The sequence below is a fragment of the Ursus arctos genome, unplaced genomic scaffold, assembly GCF_023065955.2.
Source record: "Ursus arctos isolate Adak ecotype North America unplaced genomic scaffold, UrsArc2.0 scaffold_22, whole genome shotgun sequence".
In the NCBI taxonomy this organism is placed as follows: Eukaryota; Metazoa; Chordata; class Mammalia; order Carnivora; family Ursidae; genus Ursus; species Ursus arctos.
In genome coordinates this window covers 28,932,564-28,955,220 of record NW_026622897.1, presented here as the reverse complement: position 1 = coordinate 28,955,220, position 22,657 = coordinate 28,932,564, and positions in this window count along the sequence as shown.

The following is a 22,657-nucleotide window of genomic DNA, read 5'->3' as shown; positions in this document are numbered from 1 at the left end:
GAGAACTGGGGAGTGCCTAGACCCAGAGTCCTCTGCACTAGGCAGTGGCAGGTGTCCTTTTCAAAGAGAATGTCCCCCACACCATTAGAACTGACATCATAAGGTTGTACCTTATGAACTATGAACTATTTGACCTTCACAACAAGTTAGGCACAAAGTTTTAGATCATTTACAGGCTAGGAAGCTAGAGCCAGGAAGGTCACCCTGACTGGGGCTGCAGTCTCTGACCTGAACTTTAGATTGGGGATTTTTCTACTACCCCTGACCCCTCTTGTTGACCCTAGACCCTTGTTGTGTCCCTGGAGAGATGAGAAACATTGGACACCCTCATCCCAGCTTCCTCTGCTCCTCTCCTGGGTCCAGGCTGCTCTCCTGCATGGGCTGCTGCACACTGAACCCATCCCTGGTACTGTCATTATCTCCCCACCAGACACTGATCTGAACTCATCCTCCTTCCCAGATACACAGCTGGTCGAGGTCTAATTCCTTCTGCGTTCAGAGTGACAGGTAAGAATTATTCACATTGATTGGTAAATGAGGAACGTGGCAGCATGCTAGGCTGGTGAGAGAAACTTCCAGAAGCCCTGAGCCCTGTCCCACTTTTTTTTTTTTAAATGCTTTTCTTTTCTTTTTTTTTTTTTTTAAGATTTTATTTATTTATGTGACAGACAGCCAGCGAGAGAGGGAACACAGCAGGGGAGTGGGAGAGGAAGAAGCAGGCTCCCAGCGAAGGAACCCGATGTGGGACTTGATCCCGGAACGCCGAGATCACGCCCTGAGCCGAAGGCAGCCGCTTAACCACTGCGCTACCCAGGCGCCCCTCCTGTCCCACTTTCTTACACCCCAAGACCTCCCACTCTACTGCAAGTATCAGATTTCCCTCTTTACTTCCCAAGGACAATTAGGAAAGGGAGAGTAAACAATAACATCAAACCAAAAAAGACTAAGTATCTTCCCCCCAACTTTATTTTCTTTGGTCTAAAGGACAATATACCAAAAAAAAATAAATAAAGACTAACCTTCTGGCCAATCACAGTTTAGTTGCTCTGCAACAAACAAACCTGCAATCCTGCGATGCATATTTACATCTCATTAACCAAAGTCAAATGCATCAAAAGCATTAAAATTAAGATATTAGGTCCAATTATCCTGTCAACAGCAGTTGGAGGAAATTGTCAAAGGTTTATTTATTCATTAGCTTAGAGACAATTTGAGTGGCTCCCTAATTATTCACTGCCATATACTCTTTTACTTCTCTTCTTGCGTACTAAAAAAAAAAAAAAACAAAAAAAAACCTTGTTTTGGGTTTTCATTTCTCCGCAGTGCTGCAGCCTGCAAATGTTGGCAAGGCCAAACCCAGGGAGGCCTGGGAAGGGCTTGTGTCCTTTGTGTATCATCAGGGTCCTGCCAGGCCATGGCCAAGCTACAAGTGATTAGGAGGTTAAAAAGGCCAGGGCACCTGCTCAGCTGCTGGGTCCCCACAGATGCCGTCTGGGTGCCTGGCTAAGGCTTCTGACTGGCCAGCACAATTCGCCCAGCCTTACTGACTTCACAGCTAGCCCTGCAGAGCTGGGGTCCACTGGGCCCTCTTTGTCCAGGAACCCAGCATCCTCCTCCCCTTGGGTCAGCAGTTGTCACCAGCCTCAGCTCTCAGGCCAGTCTCTGCTTGGTCAAAGGGGGCACCTCATGAGTGTTTGTTGAGTGAAAGAATGGAAATCTTGACAAAGCTCTTTACTGCGGGTGAAAAGATCACTGGGCCCAGGTTGTGTCCCTGTGGGTAGTCTTGGGCTCTCGTCTTCAGAGAGAGGCTTCACCCGGAGCACCATCCTTCCTGGAAGCTTCTGCCTGGCTTCTTCAGTAGATCCTGTTGCCCAGCTTCCTCTGTTTTCCTCCTCTCTCCTCCCTGAGTCTCTGTGTTGTCCCAGCTCAGCTTTCCCTTCTCCCAGCTAACAGGGCACCATATGAACCTTTAACCCTGCAGGTGTCCTTTGGTGTTTTTTTTTTATATTTTTTTTATTATATTATGTTAGTCACCATATAGTACATCCCTGGTTTTTGATGTAAAGTTCGATGATTCATTAGTTGCGTATAACACCCAGTGCACCATGCAATACGTGCCCTCCTTACTACCCATCACCGGTCTATCCCATTCCCCCACCCCCTCCCCTCTGAGGCCCTCAGTTTGTTTCTCAGAATCCATAGTCTCTCATGCTTCATTCCCCCTTCTGATTACCCCCCCTTTCTTTATCCCTTTCTTCTCCTACCTATCTTCCTAGTTCTTATGTTCCATAGATGAGAGAAACCATATGATAATTGTCTTTCTCTCCTTGACTTATTTCACTTAGCATTATCTCCTCCAGTGCCGTCCATGTTGCAGCAAATGTTGAGAAATCGTTCTTTTTGATAGCTGAATAATATTCCATTATATATATGGACCACAACTTCTTAATCCAGTCATCTGTTGAAGGGCATCTCGGCTCCTTCCACAATTTAACTATTGTGGACAGAGCTGCTATGAACATTGGCCCTATGCATATGGCCCTTCTCTTCACTACGTCTGTATCTTTGAGGTAAATACCCAGTAGTGCAATGGCTGGGTCATAGGGTAGCTCCATTTTTAACTTTGTAAGGGACCTCCACACTGTTTTCCAGAGTGGCTATACCAACTTGCATTCCCGCCAACAATGTAGGAGGGATCCCCTTTTTCCACATCCTCTCCAACAATTGTTGTTTCTTGCCTTGTCTATTTTTGCCATTCTAACTGGCATAAGGTGATATCTTAGTGTGGTTTTGATTTGAATTTCCCTGATGGCTAATTATTTTGAACATTTTTTCATGTGTCTGTTAGCCATTTGTATGTCTTCATTGGAAAAGTGTTTGTTCATATCTTCTGCCCATTTTATGATTTGTTTATTTGTTTCTCGTGTATTGAGTTTGAGAAGTTCTTTGTAGATCTTGGATGCCAGTCCTTTATCTGTAGTGTCATTTGCAAATATATTCTCCCATTCCATGGGCTGCCTCTTAGTTTGGTGCCCTTTGACTCCAGACCAGGCTTGATGCAGACTCAGGTTACATCCCACCCTCTGAATACACAGCAATTTTGTGGGTCTCCCATAACTCTTAGGGTCTCAGGGTAGTAGAAAGGGCCCTGGGTTCCAGGACTTTTATAATTACCAATACTTCCATATCTCTTCATCAGTTTTCTCTATAATATGGGTTTAATAACACATGCACCCCTATTCTGTGCTCCCTAGTGAGCAATCTTTGTCACATTTTCGTGGGTGTGTTCTGGAGAGATCGCTAGATCCAAAGACTCCCTCACCTCATTCTTCTCCGCCCTCATCCATACCCATTATTGTGAAGCAGAGAAAAAACATCTTCCACTTTTAGAAAAAAAAAACTGGGGCTCAGATTAATTAGATTGCTCAGAATCTATGGGATTCTATAGCCCATACCATTACCCACTATGAAAACGCCTTCTCACTCTTTATTGACATTATTTTATATACCTCCTTCTATTGTTCTCCTGTGAGTTTCTTAAAGATGGGATAATATCAAAGACCTCCATAAAAGAGGTAAAGCAATAAAACTCCTAGAAAAAACATATAGAGACAAATTATCATGATATTGGCTTTAGCAATTATTTTTTTTATATGACACCGAAAGCACAACAATAGAAAGAAAAAAGAAGCCAAACTGGACTTCTTCAAGCCTTAGAACTTTTGTATATCACAAGACATTATCAAAAGAGGGAAAAGGCAACTCACAGAGTGGGAGAAAACATTTGCAAAGCATATATTTGATAAGCAATTATGATACAAAATATATAAAGAACTTTTACAATTCAGCAATAAAAATCAGATAACCCAATTCAAGAAAGGGGCATAGGATTTGAATAGCCATATCTCCAAAGAAGGCATACAAATGATTAAGAAGTATGTTTACAGGGGCACCTGGGTAGCGCAGTCGTTAAAGCGTCTGCCTTCCGCTCAGGGCGTGATCCTGGCGATCTGGGATCGAGTCCCACGTCAGGCTCTTCCGCTATGAGCCTGCTTCTTCCTCTCCCACTCCCCCTGCTGTGTTCCCTCTCTCGCTGGCTGTCTCTCTGGCACATAAATAAATAAAATCTTTAAAAAAAAAAAAAAAAGAAGCATGTTTACATGCTCAACATCACAAGTCATTAGGGAAATGCAAATCACACTGCTGTGAGATACCACGTCACGGCCACTAGGATGGCTATTATTAAAAGCAAACAAAAAACAAATAAAAAACAAATTAAATGTTGATGAGGATGTGGAGAAATTAGAAATCTTGCTCATTGCTGGTGGGGATATAAAATGATGTAACCACTGTGAAAAACAGTATAGCAGTTCCTCAAAAGATTAACTGTAGAATTACCATATGATCCAGCAATTTGACTTCTGGGTATGTATCCAAAAGGATTGAAAGCAGGAATTTGAGCAGATATTTATACACCAGTGTTCATAGCAGCATTATTCACAATAGCCAAAAGGTTACTAATAATCCGAATGTTCACTGATGAATGAATAGATAAATAAAATGTGGTATTTACATGCGACAGAATATTATTCAACTTCCAAAAAAAAAAAAAAAAGGAATGCAATTTTGATTATATGCAACATCATGGAGGAACCTGGAAAACATTAAGCTACGTGAAATAAAGGACAATAACGGTACTGTCACAGTATATGGGGTACCTAGAGTAGTCAAATACATATAGACAGAAAGCAGATTGGTGGCTGCTGGGGGGGAGGGGAATGGGAAGCAGCTGCTAAAGGGCTATAGAGTTTCAGTCTGAGATGAAGAAAAAGTTCTGGAGATGAGTAGTGATTTTGCCTTCACTGCAGTGTGAAGGTACTTAATGTTCTGAACTGTACACTTAAAATTTGTTAAAATGATAAGTTTTATGTTATATATATTTCTGCCACCACCACAACAAAACCCAGAACGGTATATAGTATGAGCTCTATAAACACTTAGAACAAAGTTATGCTCCTATTCAATTAGGCTTTGGGGTTGTGAGCAGATTTACTGACTAATCAAATTCGGGTTGAGCTTCCAGTTGTTGTTTCTTTCAACAGCACCAGAGAGATCATATCCTTGAGGACTTGCTACGGGCCAGACATAATCCTGGGCTCTGGAGATTCTGAGGTGAATAAACACAGTCCTTGGCCCTGATGAACTCACATTCTAGTAGAGGAGAAGCTATATCAGCTGATAAATTATAGTTAGTAGAGATGTACATACGGAAACAGACCAACACAAGAAGAAATGACTGATTCTGTGATGGGAATGGAGGAGTGATCGGGAGATCAAATGCCATCCACATACAACCCTGTCTCCTCCAGCCCTGTTCTCGAAGGTGCTCTGAGATCATGAGGGCAGCATGACTAGGACAACCCAGTCAGTGCTCTGCATAGGTAGGCTCTTCAGCTGACCTTGGAGAGAAGGATTTTACCAGTCACCCATCTCCCTGTGCTGTGGACACCGGCAGAAGTGAGATACAGTCCCTGCCCGCAAGAAGCTCACATTCTAAAGGGACAGAGAGACTAGGAAACACAAATTTAAGGTGATGAGACTAAGTACAGTGGGGAGGTAAGGAGTGAGGGATCTTCTCTGACCAGAGGGCCCCAAAGCCCATGCTTTCAGCTAGAACCCTCATCAGTTAGAAAGCAAGTATGGGTGGGCTGAGCCTTTCATCAGAGCTGATACAGCGACACACCCTATGTCCCTGTGAACACCGCTGACCGTCTTTGTGACCAAAAGACCGCACACCCTCATGAGTGTCCAAGCGGACATGCTTGCATGAGGCAGTGGACCGGACAGGCCGGGCAGAGAGGTCCAGAGGAGCAGGTGTGACTTGGGGAGAAAGTGAGAAAACCATAAGAGAAAGAGATAAACAGTGATGGCAATAGTGAGAGAAATGTGCCGGAGTTCATTCTAGGGAAACAGTTTGGCCTGGAGTTCTCAGGTTCTGTTTATCTACTTTTTAAAAGAACAAACAAGGTGATGGGATGTAGATGACTTGTGAATTCCTAGAAGATGGAGAATGGAAAGGTCTGTTTATTCTGCCACTTCTTCCAGAAAGCCCCCATGACTCATTGGATGAAATGAGATGTCTATTCTCTGTGCTTTCATACCATCGCACTCTTGACTTACCCCTGCTGCAGCACGGACCCCACAGTATTGCCGGAGTTCTCAGCCTCTGCACAATTGAAAGCGTCAGGCAACTCTCAGCGGACGGTGGGGGCTGTCCCATGCATTGGGAAATGTTTAGCAGCACCCACTTCTGCCCACTAGATGCCAGCAGCACCCCCCTGAATTACAAAAAAAACAAAAATGTTTATAGACACTGCCTAATGTGCCCAGGTTGCTAAATAACCCCCAGTTGAAAATCACTGCTGTACTGTAATTGTTTTCGCTGCCATGTGTCTGTGGTAGTTTTGAGTTGACCGATTATTTTCTCCCTAGCAGAGCCAGGGACATAGAGGTGGTCGATTACCACTGGAAGAACAAGTTGAAGAATGAATGTCCAGGTTGAGTTTGCAAAGGTGAAGACTGGAACCACAACAGAGACAAAATGCTAGTGGAACTACGTCCTCTATCTTCAGCTATGCCAAGTGGGCGCCAGGCTTCTAAACGAGGGTCATGTCTGTTTCCAGAAGGGGGAAATCCACCTTCCAGTGTTTGTAAGAGTCACTGAATTAATGCCTACCTGTTGTTCTTGTTAAAGAAACTTACAATTTAGTTCCAGTTGTGTTTGAAAGATGTATGTGTGGGGAAGTGAGTTAGGACCCTCCTCTGGTTTAGCACGAATAATACAAGTATGGAACATTTACAAAAGTGTTAGTTAGTGTGGATGCTTCGGGCTGGCAGAGCATTATCATGGCATGGGTTCAGGGAGCTCCATGAACACTCTGGGGAGGGTACTACACAGAGTGGACATGCACATGTGCACACGCTCAAAGAAATACAGTTCTCCCAGGTGCTTGGGTTCTGATTCTCATACTTGTGCTTTATTCTTTGTGCAATGACCTCTGCTTTCTGGGCCATTTCACGGTCCTGGGAAGAAAAGAGTAGGTTCCTACCGAGGGTGCTAAAACCTGGTGAATATGGAATTTTGAGAGAGAAATCTTGGACTCGAGTCCCAATTCCTCTATTTTCTACCTTATAACAAGTTGTTAGCCCCCGTGAGCCTCAGTTTCTTCCACTGAGAAATAAAGCAAATAGAACTGCATAGTTCTCAGAGTTGTTGTCGGAAATAAACAAAACAGTGTTTTCGTAATGTGATTTGGGAACACTAAAGTTGGAAGTTACATTCATCTTTGGAGCATGGTAACAACTGTTGACATTGCTTAGCCATTACATAGCCATAGCAACCAAACAAAACTTTTTCCTCCTTGCATGTATAGTAAAACCGGAAATAATGCAAGAACCCTTTTGGATCGAGACAGCATTACTATAGCGCCTGGGTGGCTCAGTCAGTTAGGTGTCAGACTCTTGATTTTGTCTCAGCTCATGATCTCAGGGTCGTGAGATTGAGCCCCACGTCAGGTGCCACGCTGTGCATGGAGCCTGCTTAAGATTCTCTCTCTCCCTTTGCCCTTCCCCACCCTCTCTTAAAAAACAAACAAACAAAAGACAAGCATTACTAAACCACATCTTCAGGTTGGGACACTTCAACAAAGCACAAGGGATAAGTCCTCATGGCCTAGAACAAAGCAAGGTTTCTGGAGCCTAGACCTCTGAGCAGTGAGGTTGTTCTTAGCTGCCTAGCCCCTAGTCTGCCCCCTGTGGTCATGGACAACACAGGAGGTGCTGAGATCCAGCCCCAGGTCTGCGCTTTTAGGAGATGGTTTTCAGAGAGTTGTGTTAGGCCTGTTCAAGGACATGCGGCAGCCTTGGCAGCTTGCCCTCTGGCCAGTGCTCATCCATCCTCCCTCACACTGAGGTGCACCAGGGGAAGGCAGGAGAGAGTGATTTGATGGAAGGCTGAGTACATCTTAATCAGCCTTCAGAATTCTCTGCCCCCAGGCTCAGAATCCAGGTCTGAGAGGGTGAGGCCAGAAGCCAGAACACAGACACAGCCAGGCCTGTGTGGTTTAGAGCTCCAGCGCCCCTGCCCTTCCAAGCACTCAGCCCCAGGAACTGCTGGCAGGATTGGGACCAAATCATCACCATTTCCCACTCTAGTTATCTGAGTGGGGGATGGGAAGAGCCTTTGAACACCATCCAGATCATTCCCTCTTCTGTCCCCTTCTCCGACCACGTGCAGGGTGGTTACTCAGACAATACACACTAAAGTGGCAGTGTTATTTGTTAACATAGCAAAGTCCTTCATTTGTTAAATAGCTGCTTGATGGAATGCACCTGTGTTACCAATCAGCCCACTCCTCTGGACACCACCGAACTCATTGTTCCTGGGGAGTCACTCCAGGCAGAGCCGGGGCAGGGGCTAACGGACCCTGCCATAGCTACTTTCTGCCTTTACCTTTCCCTGCCATGCCTGGCATCGGATGTAGCACATATTACTCTAATGCCTAGACTTGTCCTAGCTCCAAGGTTCATAGTGGAAGGAGAAAGGTAGGCGTGGGCCTGAAGCCACTTGCAGCAGAAGTATGGTGTTCCCTTAGCCTGCCGCTCAGCCCTCATTAGTGCCCTCTAGGTGCACTCTCTCTGAGAAACAAAGGCCCCCTCTACAATTAGAAAAACAGTCTCAAGCTTTACCCCAGCTGTTTAAGGTATTATGGCCAAATATATGATAGCAACCTGACCCTCAGGGCAGAAGCCAAGTGGATGAGGAGCCCGCACCCTTGCATCTCCTTTTGTTACCTGAACCCATTGATGTAGCCGCTTGCTTTAATAGAAGACCCCAGGGGTTTCCAATGCCCACCATCTCAGGACTAAGTAGCCCACAAGACAGAGGCGCCCTTGGCAGGAAGAGAACCTCTCTTTTCCTATGTTATTCATTTCCTCTCCTCAGGACACAGGTCTATTGGCTTCCATAAAGTATGTCTCTTTGTTTGCTCGAAGGGAAGTTAATGCAATGTAACACCCATTAGTGATTCAGGTGTGAGGCTATGCTCAAGGGCCTAACTGGGAAGGCAAACAGACTTTAACCTCAGGAAGCTCATGGTTTAGTGGCAGAGTCACTCACGTGGACAAGTAATAGTAATGTTCTGAGTCCATAAATTAAGTAATTATGAAGGCTGAGAGTGCAGAGGTGGGTTGGTGAACTCTGCCAAATGGCCTTTGCGGAGGCAGTGAGCCTCCCTCTGAATGACCTGCACAGACAAAAGGTCACGGAACAGTCTGACCCAGGCTAGGGACTGAGTCCCTCTCCCACTGAGCCTCGAGCCACCCTGGCTTCTGCCCCTTTCAGAGCCGAATGTGGCACCTGCAGGTGGATCAAGGAGCAGCCAGGGCTGCCATGGAGACCCCTACCTGTATCATCCCCATCCCATGGCAACAGGGAGGCTCATTAGATGGGGCTTTTCCACTGTCATCTGCTTCCACACACATTATTCTCTGGAGCACGTTACTGGCCCAGCTATGTTCCTTACCAGCAGCGTGACCTCGGACAAGCTACTCAAATTTTCCTCAACTGTAATAATACCTGCTTGGTAGGATAGTTGAGTGATCTACAGACGATGGTTCACGTAGAGTACTGCGCACAGTGCCTGCTACACGGAATTGCTCTGTAAGAAGGAGCTATTGCTATTTTATCAGGCCCGACAACTGTTCTATGAGGTGGCCAGAGAGGAATCTCCATCCCCAGTTCACAGACGAAGAAACTGAAGCTCGTGATTAAAATGTCTTGCCCAAGCAAACTAGAACGAATCTGATGATTGAAACATTGACTAAAGCAATATGATTTATGATTATTTAAAGTTGCTCTTTCTGCAAATGGAAGCTGCCCAGACAAATGGGCTTGTAATAGAAGGAGAAAAAGCAAGCAGCAAGCCCAGCTGGGAGCCTGCCCGCGGCTCCAGCCTTTGTGCGCAATGACTATCTGACACAGGTTTTGGAAAACCACCTGAGGGAGGGGGTCAGAATTCTGTGATCTTGTCTCTATAACCCTGTGCTATGGACGGCGAGCTCCTCCTTCTATGCTCAGTCTCTCCTCTCTTGTGGTAAAAATGACCCCCTGCATTTTTGCTCAGCATTTTCACATCCGCTAAGCCCTTTTTTCTACGTTTTTTGATCCACAAATAATACAGCAGTTAAAAAATTATACTGTCAGGCCTTTCCAATGGTTTCATATTTTCCATATTTTAGTCTTTAAAATATATGCTTTTTATACTATAAAATACATTTTGTATATTTTATCATTTATATGTTTTATGCTTTCAAATATACTATCTTATTTCATCCTCACAAGATCTTCATGAAGTCAGCAAGGAAAGTATTCTTATTCTCGTTGGACAGTTGAGAGCAGGAGGACAGATGGTCGGAAGTGCCTGCCCTAAGGCACAGAGCTAGTTTGCTGTGAAGTTGAGACTAATCGGGTTCTCCTGGGCTAGTGTACCCTTGCCTCCCTTCATAAGATGCCCTCATTCCTACCCGATTACTCACCTTCACAACATGTGTGTGTCTTTGTGTGTGTGTGTGTGTCTCTGCGTGTGTGATTTAGGGAAAGCCCTTTCTTTTCCGAAGCAACCTAGTGTTGTAGAAAATCATAAGCCAGCTAGCAGCAGACCTGGATTCTCACAGCAGACCTGATGTTCATTCTTTTCATTTTAAGACTTGAGTGTTGAGTTGTTTGCATTTAATATCTACCAAACTGGGAACTAAACATATATGATTATTTATTCCTCACAACAACTTGAAGAATTGGGTGCTGTTATGTCCCTTCTTTGACTGAGGGCCCTGAAATGACACCATCTTCTCAAAGCCACAAGCTGGCAAGTGTCAGAGCCGGGGAAAATGATGTTTCTCTTGGGTCCTGGTTTCCTTAGCTCTACCTCATCAGGGTAAGCTTACAACCGGGTAAGGTCCTCTTGAGTTTAACATTCTGGGATTCTGGGCCTCTTCTGCTTTACCTGTTATTTCCCTGAAAGGTCCCTGAGGAATGTGACCACGAAGACCCAAAAAACCTCCACTTCAGGCGGGAGGGATGCCATTGGGGAAAGGAGGCATGAAAACCAGCTTGAGGGGCATCAGACTTGCTTGGACATGGATGGCTCTTTAGTCCTCTGAACTTGCTGAGCTACGCCTTCAAGGAAGGAAGCATGGAAATCTCCCTTTCCCACTCACTGCTGGATTTAAGCAGGTCAGCCTCCATCCATGCAGCAGGCAGGATCCTAAGCTTCTGTCAAGCCATTGCACTTGGTGCTTCAAGTTGGAACCCCGGACCTTAGAGCCAGGAGTGGCCTTGAGGTCATATTTCCAGCACACTCACTTACATATGAGTAAACAAGCTCAGAAAGGGAATTAACTTGCCCAAGGTCACGCAATGAGTTAGCAGCAAAGCTAGGTACGGACCCCAGTTGTACTAACATTGGCACATAGATGTATAATATCCACCCTCCAGACACCCCCTGGCCTTACTTTTTTTGCTTGTTGAACTTCTGATAATAGAAGCAAAATGATAAAGGTTTACAAAAATGCCATATACGGCAGAGGTGTTTAGTATGATGGAGACCATGAATAATGCTCCCATCACCTTCTCCAAAGCAAACTTCAGGAAATAGAACTTTTGGCTGGTCTCTGCCAGGCTTGAAAGCATCCAAAAGTCCATTTTCCAAAAGCAAGAAGGGTTTACAAACTTGGAAGAACTGCAGAATGAGGAAGGGCTGCTTCCATTCTTGGGCAAAGTGTAGCCCACTGCAGGGGATGCTTCAAGTTATGAGGAGGGAGAAAAGAGAACAGATTAATTAGGGACAGAAAAGGGATGCCTGGGTGGCTCAGTCCTTTAAGCCCCTGCCTTCAGCTCAGGTCATGATCCCAGGGTCCTGGGATCGAGCCCCACATCAAGGAGGCTGCTTCTCCCTCTGCCTGCTACTCCCCCTGTTGTTCTCTCACCCTCTCTCTCTCTCTCTTCTCTGACAAATAAATAAATAAATAAAATCTTTAAAAACAAAGGGGCAGGGGTGCCTCGGTGGCTCAGTCTTGAAGCATCTGCCTTCAGCTCAGGTCACGATCCCAGGGTCCTGAGATCAAGTTCTGCATCAGCTCCCTGCTCAGCAGGAAGCCTGCTTCTCCCACTCCCACTTCTCCTGCTTGTGTCTGTCTCTCTCTATCTCTCTGTTTCTCTCTCTGTCAAATAAATAAACTCTTTTTAAAAAGTAGGGACAAAGAAGCGTTGTATTTTCCATAAAGTGAAGGAAGGAGGGAAGGTCCATGATGAGTTTTGGGAATCCATTACAATTTATTAACTTAATTATGTTCCTTTATCTCCATGATTATTATTCAGCTTCATATCTGATGGTGATTAATCTATACCTTGTAATTACACCCTTCTGACTTTCACTGCAGTGTTCATGCCTTTTGCTGACCACTTTCTCCCAGATGCAGAGGCAAGTTGTGTGGCTTGAGTATTTCAAAGTCCTTTTAGTGATAAGACTCATCTTTCGCAGCTCTGCTTTTCCCCCACCAGCTTTCTACAAGCTAGGCTTTAGAAGTCTGTAAGACCAGAAGAGAAGGAAATCTCTCCCTGGAGGCCTCTTGACCTCTTTGCAGGGATGGAGCACTAATGAAGAAGTCAGAAGGAGTCCATCTTTATACTCTATTGCTTTCTGGGGGCTGGAGAACCTATGCAGTGGATAATGGGGTATTGGAGAGTGGGGAACATAATGCTTGGGAGGTGTGCCATGGAAATAACCAGAAAATGCAGCGCCCAGGCCTTATATCTTTGACAATGGTTTAGAAAAGTGGATGCTATGGTTTTCTAATCTAAAATTGGAACCCATGGTCTGATAAATTCTGGTATACTAAAGACACAGGCATTTCTGGAAAATCTGGGACTTACAGTTGCTATTTTAAGACAAACTCCTAGAGATCAAAGTTGGTGAACGATAGAGGAATTAAAGACAGATAAGATTGGTCCATCTATATTCTTTGTCAGACACTGGAAATAGTTCTCCAGTTGTGTGGCTTGCCTTTTCATTTTTTAACACTGTCTTTCAAAGACAGAAGTTTATAATTTTGGTGAAATCCAAATTATCATTTATTTTTCTTTTATTATTAATGCACGTTGTTGTTCTTGTTCTTGGGTAAAAAATATTTTCCAGTCCAAAGGCCTCAGAGATATTTTGCTAGCTCTTATTCTACAAGTTTTGTGGAATTCTTCATATTTAGATATGTGACCGATCTCAAATTACTTGCCTGTGCTGGTATTAGATTAGGAGAGACATTCATGTTTTTCTATATGGATCTTCATTTGATCCAGTACCATTTCTTGAAACACTGTTCCCCATTAAAACCTTGGCGCCCACATGTAGGCCTGCTTCTGGGTACACTATTCTAGTCCAGGGACCTATTTTTCTATTCTAATTCTGCGTATTAATGATTGTAGTCTCTTAAACTCAAGTAAAGTTGTACAATCAAATAGTGTAATTCAGCCAACTCGTTCCCTTTTTGCTTTGGCTCTCCTAGATCTAAATAGGTTATATTTGCACTCCTCTATAAATTTAAGAACAAGCTCCTCTATTTCTTTTTTTTTTTTTAAGATTTTATTTATTTATTTGTCAGAGAAAGACAGAGAGAGCCCAAGCAGGGGGAGTGGCAGGCAGAGGGAGAAGCAGGCTCCCCACTCAGCAAGGAGCCTGATGCGGGACTCGATCCCAGGACCCTGGGATCACGACCTGAGCTGAAGGCAGACGCTTCACAGACTGAGTCACCCAGACATCCCATAAACTTCTCTCTTTCTACAATAAAAAATGCTGTTGCTATTTTGATTGAGATGGCATCCAAATTGTGGTTGATTTGGGGAGACTTACCATTTTAACAATATTCATTCTTCCAACTCATGAATATGCTATTATCTCTCCATCTTATCTGTCTTTAATTTCTCTCAGCAAAATTTTGCAGATTTTAGTGTAAAGATCTTTCATATATGAATGAAATTTATTTCTAACTATTTTATGTTTTTATGTTACTATAAACATTTAAGCTACCATTTAAAATTTTTATAGTGTTTAGGAATACAACAGATTTTTGTGTTCTGAAACTTTGCTCAATTCACTTATTAGCTCTCACAGTTTTTATGGATATATAAGAAATTTCTGCTTTAACAAATATATGTCTATTCATTAAGACTATTCTACGCTTCATTTTCAAGCTTTATTTTTTTTAAGATTTTACTTATTTATTTGAGAGCATGAGAGAGAGAGAGAGACCATGAGCAGGGGGAGTGGCAGAGGGAAAGGGAGCAGACCCCCACTGAGCAGGGAGCCCTAAATCAGGCTAGATCCCAGGACTCTGGGGCATGACCTGAGCTCCTGAGCTGAGGGCAGACGCTTCACTGACTGAGCCACCCAGGCACCCGTTCATTTTCAATCTTTAAATGTTTATTCTTTTTCTTATTTATTGTATTCCATACACCTGGAAGGAGAAAAAGAGCGCAGAGGCACATTCATGTGGGATTTCTATGACTCAGGCCGGGCAATGGTGCACGTCGCTCACACTCACATTTGAGCTGTCCTGTGAGCACAGCTGGACTGTGCAGGGGGCTGGGGCATATTATTCAGGCCTGTGTCCAGAATGAAGAAACTATTGACTTGGTGAGTTGAGTAGCCAGCCAGTCTATGCTATAGGGAAACCAAGACTATTTTAAAAAACAGTTAATTTACAAAATAATTTAAGTTTAATGATAAGTTCTTCGAAGAAAATTAACAGTGTCTGTGTGTGCCTATTTGATTATTTTTTTGTGTGGTTGTATAGTTTTATGTCCATAATCGTATCTTTGGGTTTCCCACGTGACTGTCGGTCAGCATTTTTCTCACTCCTGATCAGGGATCTTTTCCAAGTCCTGTGCCTGCAGCGCTCTGTAAAACCCTGGAGGCCATGCTGTGCCCATGGAGGTGCATTCACCCTCAGTGGACCAGAAATGAGAAGTTTCTTTGAGAACAGATCTCTTTACTGAGAGCGGTGCAATTCAATCAGGAATTCAGTCTTTCCTACTTTCCCAAACACATTTCAGGGTGGAAAGTGCCTAATTTCCTCCTATTCATTATTTCTCTAAGAATATTCCCATTACAGTCCACAAGTCCACCAACCTAGAGTGCAGGAGCAGGTCCAAACAGCAAGTTCTAGCGGACACAAACATTCAGTCCATAGTGATGTGGGAAACACAGGCAGAAGATAAATTCTTAAACGTCCTTACTACTTAACAGCCCATTGACAAGTCCTTAAAATAGGCAGAGGGACATTCCTCCAGGAGCTCGGCTGCCTCAATGTTAGTACCTTGCTAAAGGCAAAAGGCAATGTTAGCCCTACCCCCCCAGGAGCCCGTAAGCCTAATTTAACATATAAAAATTCTTTTGAAAATTTCCTTTATCTCTAAACCCCCCAAGATGTGTGTTGGCAATCATCCCCCAAGCATATGGCCCACCAATATACATATGAAGGGTCTCACAACTAAGGTTTTATTAGACGGTAACAAATGATCTTTCCCCAAAAATAGCTAGGCCCCTCAAAGTCCGGGAAATCTTGCTTTCAATTTCCCTAGAGACTTATGCTATCTCTAACCCCCTCCCAACTTGAAAGTATATAATGGGCCACTCCTTATGACCCAGGTGCAGCTCTTTCTGCCCATGTGTCCTGTCCCCATTCTTTAATAAAACCGCATTTTTGCACCAAAGATATCTCAAGAATTCTTTCTTGGCCCTCGGCTTTGAACCCTAACGTTCTTTCCTACATCACGTAGCACAAGGTTTGAGAATTTAAATATTCTTTTTTTTTTCAGTTTATTGTTCTTTAAGTTTTCAAAAATAATTGCTTTTTTCCCCAAATGTCTTCTTTCTTGTATATATTTAATGTATACAATTTGATGATTTGATATATGTACATATTATAAAATCATCACTAAGATCAAGCCAGTTAACATATCTATTATGGATATTTGCATCACCCTTTAATTCATATGCTAAACCCTAATCCCCAGTGATGGTATTTGGAGGTGGGACCTTTAGAAGGTAATTAGGTTATGAGGGTGGGGATTGGTGTCTTCATGGAAAGAGGCAGAAGAGAGCTTGCTTCCTCTTTCTCTGCCGCTCTCTAAGAGGATGCAGCTAGCAGCTAGAAGGAATCCATCTACAAACCAGGAAGTGTCCCCACCAGAAACCAAATCAGCCAGCTCTTGAATTTCCCAGCCTCCAGAACTGTGAGAAATAAATGTGTGTAATTTACATAAAATAAGCAAATTCTAAAAGGAAGAACTGATAATGAGGTCAGCTGTTTCCCTTTCAGTGACCCCTCCGCACCTTCCAGAACTCCCCTTTGATCCTTCCCACATGCCAACACAACACTGTATCCCAAAACAAATCACCACTAAAACTAAGAGAAGCAAATAATCCTGACAAGCTAGTGCTGACAGTCTTGTCCAAAGAAATCCAGTCTCTTTTAGCATTCACAGAGTTGGAAGAAATTTCTGTCAGAATGCAAACATAAGGGAAAACACACACACAATACCATGTTCCTCATATTAACTCATACAGTACTGCATTTAGATCCTTAGTAATGATAAATCAGTTCCCTAATACATGTCCTTTAATAACAATGCAGCTGCACACGTTCTCCAAAGATACCAGAATTGAAGCCTTTAAATTTTTCATTTTTTTATATTCAATTTCATTAATTATTAATAATCAGCTTGAAACGTGGCACATAGTAGCAGTGCCTGCCACAGAAATGCAACACAAAGGCTCCTTCTCCCTGGAGACCGGTTCCTCTGAGCACAGACCAAGAGGATGCGGAGTGCAGGGACGCTGAACGCCGAAATTGAATTAGCGCCTTTATACAGAGCCTCAGAGGGTAGCAAATGCTGACAGGGTCTCCCCAGCCGCTTCTCTTGCCTGCAGAGACTCCCTTGAGCACCTTGGTGGGGCGTGGTTTCACAAAACATCCCCACCGCCAGGAGAGACTATGGAGCTGCAGGTTCCGCCCGTCATACTAGGTGCAACCTTCAGGTGTGTCTCTTTCATCCTGTGCGTCTCTGCTTACGTTTCAGTCTCCGGGAGGAGCAATGTGCACACCTCCATCAAGCGTCAATAATGGAATGGCAGGAAGAACGTCCCTCTAGCACGTGACTTGGTGTCCAAGGCAGCGTACTAGACCCAGCTATCACTTGGTCAGGTGTGTGATGTGACATGGGGTCAGTTTCTTTTTCTTTTCTTTTTTTTTTTTTTTAAGATTTTATTTATCTATTTGACAGAGAGAGAGAGACAGGGAGAGAGGGAACACCAGCAGGGGGAGTGGGAGAAGGAGAAGCAGGCTTCCGGCTGAGCAGGGAGCCCGATGTGGGGCTCGATCCCAGCATCCTGGGATCATGACCTGAGCTGAAGGCAGACACTTAATGACTGAGCCACCCAGACACCCCTGGGGTCAGTTTCTTAATCTAAGATTCAGATTTGTCTCTAAAATAGAGGTCTAATGAGTTTCTACCTCCTTGTCTCAAGTGAGAAAATGGAAGCGAAAATGCTGTCAGTGCAAAGTTTGAGAATGTCAGGCGGTATATTCACAAACAGGCAAGACCCCTGCCATCTCGCTACATGAAGCATGGCCCAGATGCTGGAAAGCAGCAGCCAGACTGCATCACTTTCTTCTTCCGAACAGAGACAGGGAACAAACCAATAAAAAGTCATAGTGATGTTGATTTAGAGAAGGTCACCATTATGTGCTGCTTCATCAGACATTTCAAAAAGTCCCAAAGAAAGTGTCATTTATGTCATAGTTTAAACATAGCTGTTTCCTTGCTTACTCATTCATTCATGATTTAGTCATCAAAATGTAAGAAGCATTGACAATAAGCCAAGTACTGTCAAGTACTGTGCTAGGTGCTGTAGAAGGAGAAAGAATGGGGTTGGGGGTGGAGAATATAGTGATAAAGACATGAATCAAGAAGTCCATAATATTGTAAACTATATGTAAACTAATGAAATACATTGTGATAAGCTCTACCTAATGGAGCAACTTACTGTAACTGAAGGATGGAGAAAGTCGACAGGGGACGTGAGTGAACTTTCTAGACCGAGGAGTAGGAGTTTGCCAAGGAAAGAAACGGGTAGGAGTGGGGGCACGGTCAGGACAGAGGGACAAAGGCACAGAGGTGACTGAAAGCCTACCACAGCTGGGGACATTGAGCCCTTCAATGTGAGGCCTGTGGCAAACAGTGCTGGTATTTTTCCACAAACCACTACCTCCCCCCAAGACCTCATCCTTCTTAATGGGTAAGCCTCTCTCTTATTATAGAGGCAGAAAATGCCAGAAATTCCATTTCAAGCCTCCCTTTCAGATAGGTCGCTGGGACCACACCCCATGCTGGCCAATATGACTGAGCAAAAAGCTTTCTGGGGAATTCTGAGGTATGTACTTCCCCATGAAAAGTTGCCAGAGTGGAAGTGACTCTTCTTCATTCTGGGATGTGCGCATGGAACTACAAACATTAATGGACACATCTCCAGCCTCTCAGGATGGCGGCACAGAAAGCTGGACTGTGGGCACTCTCAGACGTTATTATTTAGTTTCTGAACCACCCCAGAATTACTCTGCACCCAGGGCTGATTTTAGTCTAAGTGAGAAGCATAGGGGTTTTTTGTTGTTGTTGTTGCTGTTGTTGTTTTGTTTTTGTTTGTTTGGGGATGTTCACTTGTTCTTGAGAAGTTTTTGTTGAAAACTTTTTGTTGAAAGTTTCTTTCCTCCATTGAAGTGCTTTTGCACATTTTTCAAAAATCTGTTGCGCTAATATGTGGGCTTAATTCTAGATTCTCTGTTCTAGTCATTTACTTATGTCCCTACTCCTCCACAAATACTATTAGTCTTGATTGCCGTAGCTACATGATAAGTCTTGAAATTGAGTATACTGACTCTTTTTCCTTTATTCTTTCATTTCAAAAATTTTTTAGCTATTACAGTGCCTGTGCCTTTCCATATAAATTTTAGAATAATCTCGTCTATGTCTAAAAAAAAAAAAACAACCATGATAGGATTTTGATAAAAACTGTACTAAACCTGTATGTCAATTTAAGGAAAATCAACATCTTTACTATGTTGTCTTCCAATCCATGAATGCTATTATTTCCCCATTTGTTTAGATCACCTTTAATTTTATCACTGGTTAGCAGTTTTCAACATACAAGTCCTATACATGTTTTCTTAGATTTAGACCTAAATGTATTATTTCAGAAATTGTAAATGATGTTCTAGTCACTTTCAGAGTCCCAAAATTCATTGATAGTATATAAAAATACAATTGATCTTTACCTGCTTATTTTGTATCCTGCAACTTTACTGAATTTAACTCTAGGAGATCTTGTAAATTCCCTGGGATTTTCCACGTAGACAATCATGTCATCTAAAAATAAGGACAACTTCGGTGCTCTTGGGTGGCTCAGCCAGTTAAGTGTCTGACTCTTGGTTTTGGCTCAGGTCATGCTCCTAGGATTGTGGGATTGAGCCCCACGTTGGGCTCCCTGCTCAGTGGGGAGTCTGCTTGGGATTCTCTCCCTCTCCCTCTGCCCTTACCGCACTCATGCTCTGTCTCTCTCTCAAATAAATAAATAAATCTTTTAAAAAGTAAATAAAAATAAGGACTTTTTTCTCTTTATATTTTTTTGTTTCCTTTACTTGCCTTAGTTGTGATAAAATAGAAGAGGTAGCACTACGTTGAATAAAAGGGTAAAAGTGAACATCCTTGCGTTGTTCCTGATTTTAGTGGGAAAACGTCTTTTACCATTAAGAATAATGTTAGCTCTTTATCAAGTTGGGAAGATCTCCTTAAATTTCTATTGTTCTGAGAGTCTTTTCTAACATAAATAAGTATTACACTTTAAGTGCTTATTTTGCATCATTAATATGATCATGTGCTTTTTAATCTTTAGCATGTTAATAACATGAGTTATAATGATTAATTCTTAAATATTGAACCAACTTTGCATCCTGGAATAGAGCTCATTTGGTCATGGTATATAATTATTTTTATATATTACTAAATTACATGTGTAATGTTTTGCTAAGGATTTTTGTGCTTATATTCATGAGAGATATTGGTATGTGATTTTATTTTTTTGTATCATGTTGTCTCCTTTTGGTATCGGGATAATAGTAGAAGTGTTTCTTTCTTTTCTGTTTTCTGGAAGAGATTGTAGAGAGTAAGTGTTAATTCTTCTTTAAATATTTGGTAGAATTTTCCAATGAAATCACCTGGACCTAGAGATTCTTTTTTGGGGGGTTGGGGAGATTTTAAAATCACTATCTCAATTTTCTTAATTGTCATAGGGATAGTCAATTATGTATGCCACACTGAGTAAGTTGTAGAAGTTTGTGTTTTTGGAGGAATTGGCCTAATTCATCTAAACTGTCAAATTTACACGTGTGGAGTTGATCATAGCATTCCTTTATCATAGCGCTCCTTTATTATCATTTTGATATCAGTAGGGTCTGTAGTGATAGTATAATAATATTGATTGCCTATACTGTTAACTGTATTTTTTTCTATATTTTTGTCAGTTTAGCTGGAGGTTTGTCAATTATATTAACATTTTAAAAGAACCAGCTATTGTTTTCATTATTTTCTCTATTGCTTTTGTATTTTCAACTTTTAAAATCTGTTCATTATTATTTACTTTCTTCTGCTTCCTTAGAGTTTATTTTGTTCTTTTCCCAAGTTCTTGAGGTGTGAGCTTGGATATTGGTCAAAAACTTTCCATCTTTTCTAGTGTATGCATTTTAGAGCTATAAATTTCCTTTTCAGAACTGCTTTAGCTGCATCCCACAAATTTTAATACTTCCTGTTTTTATTTTCATTAAGTTGAATATATATTTTATTTTCCTTGAGAATTCCTCTTTTGACATATATTATTTTGAAGTGTGTTTAGTTTCTAAGTATTTGGAAATTTTTCTGTTATTGATTTCTAATTTGTTTCCACCGTGGTAGGAAAAAATAATCTGTTTGATTTTAACCATTTTGAATTTGTTGAGGTTTCTTTTAGGGCCCAAGATAGAATCTATTTTGGTACATGTTTTTTGAGAACTTAAAAAGAATGTGTTGGAAAAGTCATCTACAGATGGTGATTACATCCTGTTAATGTTTTTTTTGAGTTCTTCTATATTTTTTGTTCATTTTCTGTTTAGTTTTATCAATTACTAAAAGAGGAATATTGAAGCCTCCAACTATAATAGTAGAGTTGTTTTTAAATTCTTTCAGTTCTATACATTTTTGCTTCACATATTTTGCAATGTTGTGTGGCTCACACACATTTAGGACTAATAATTCTTGGATTGATCTTTTTATCATTATGTCATGTCCCCTTTTATGTCTAATAATTTTCTCTGAAGTCTATTTTATCTGATATTAATATAGCCATTCCTAGTTTCTTTGTGATTAATACTTGTATGATGTATCTGTCTCTATCTTTTTACTTTCAATCTGCCTACATCTCTATATTTTGAAGTACATTTCTTGTAGGCAGCATAAAGTCTGGCAGTGCTTTTAATTCACTGTGTTAATTTCTGTCATTTAACTGATATCAATTATTTATATTTAATGTAATTGTTGAAAGGTTAGGACTTAAATATCCCATTTTTATTTTGTTTTGTTTTCTTTTTTTGTGACCTCCTGAGGTTTATCTAAATACTTTTTAGAATTGAAGTTTTGTTTGTCTATGTTGTTTTTAGTATATCTGTTCCTATAATTTTCTTAGTCACTCTATGTATTATATCTATATGACCTTTCACAATCTGATGTCATCATTTCACCAGTTCAAATTAAGTGTAAAAAACTCCACCTCCTTTTATATCTCTTCTCTCTGACCCATTTATATTTAATTGGCTTGAACATTTACTCTACATACATTTAGAACCACATTAGGCAGTGTTATATATACATTTTTATTGCACTCCAAAATATAATTTAGAAAATTCAAGAAGAAAAGGAGAATCTAGTGTGTTTATCCATGTTTTTAGCATGTTTTTTTTCTTACTTCTTAATGTTTCAAAGTTCTTTCTTTTATCATTTCCTTTCTGCTTAGAGAACTTCTTTAGCAAAGTTCTGTTTTCTTTCATTTTATTTATTTTTTTTTAGGATTTATTTATTTAACGGGGTGGGGAGGGGCAAAGGAAGAGGGAAAGAGAAACTCCAAACAGACTTCATGCTCCGCATGGAGCCCAAGGTGGGGCTTGATCCCACCACCAGCAACCACAGCCTGAGCTGAAACCAAGAGTTGGTTGCTTAACTGACTGCGCCAACCAGGCACTTCTGTTTTCTTTAATTTTAAAAAGTTTTGATTTCCCCTTCATTCCTGAAGGATATTTTTTGCTGAATATAGAAATATGCTTTGAGAGTTCTTATTTCTGGCCTCCATAATTTTTTATGAGAAATTTGCTGCCATTCAAATTGTCTTCCCCTTACAGATAATGCATCATTTCTCTTTGGCTGCTTTCAAGTTTTTTGGGCTTTGGTTTAGTGGGGGTTTTTTTG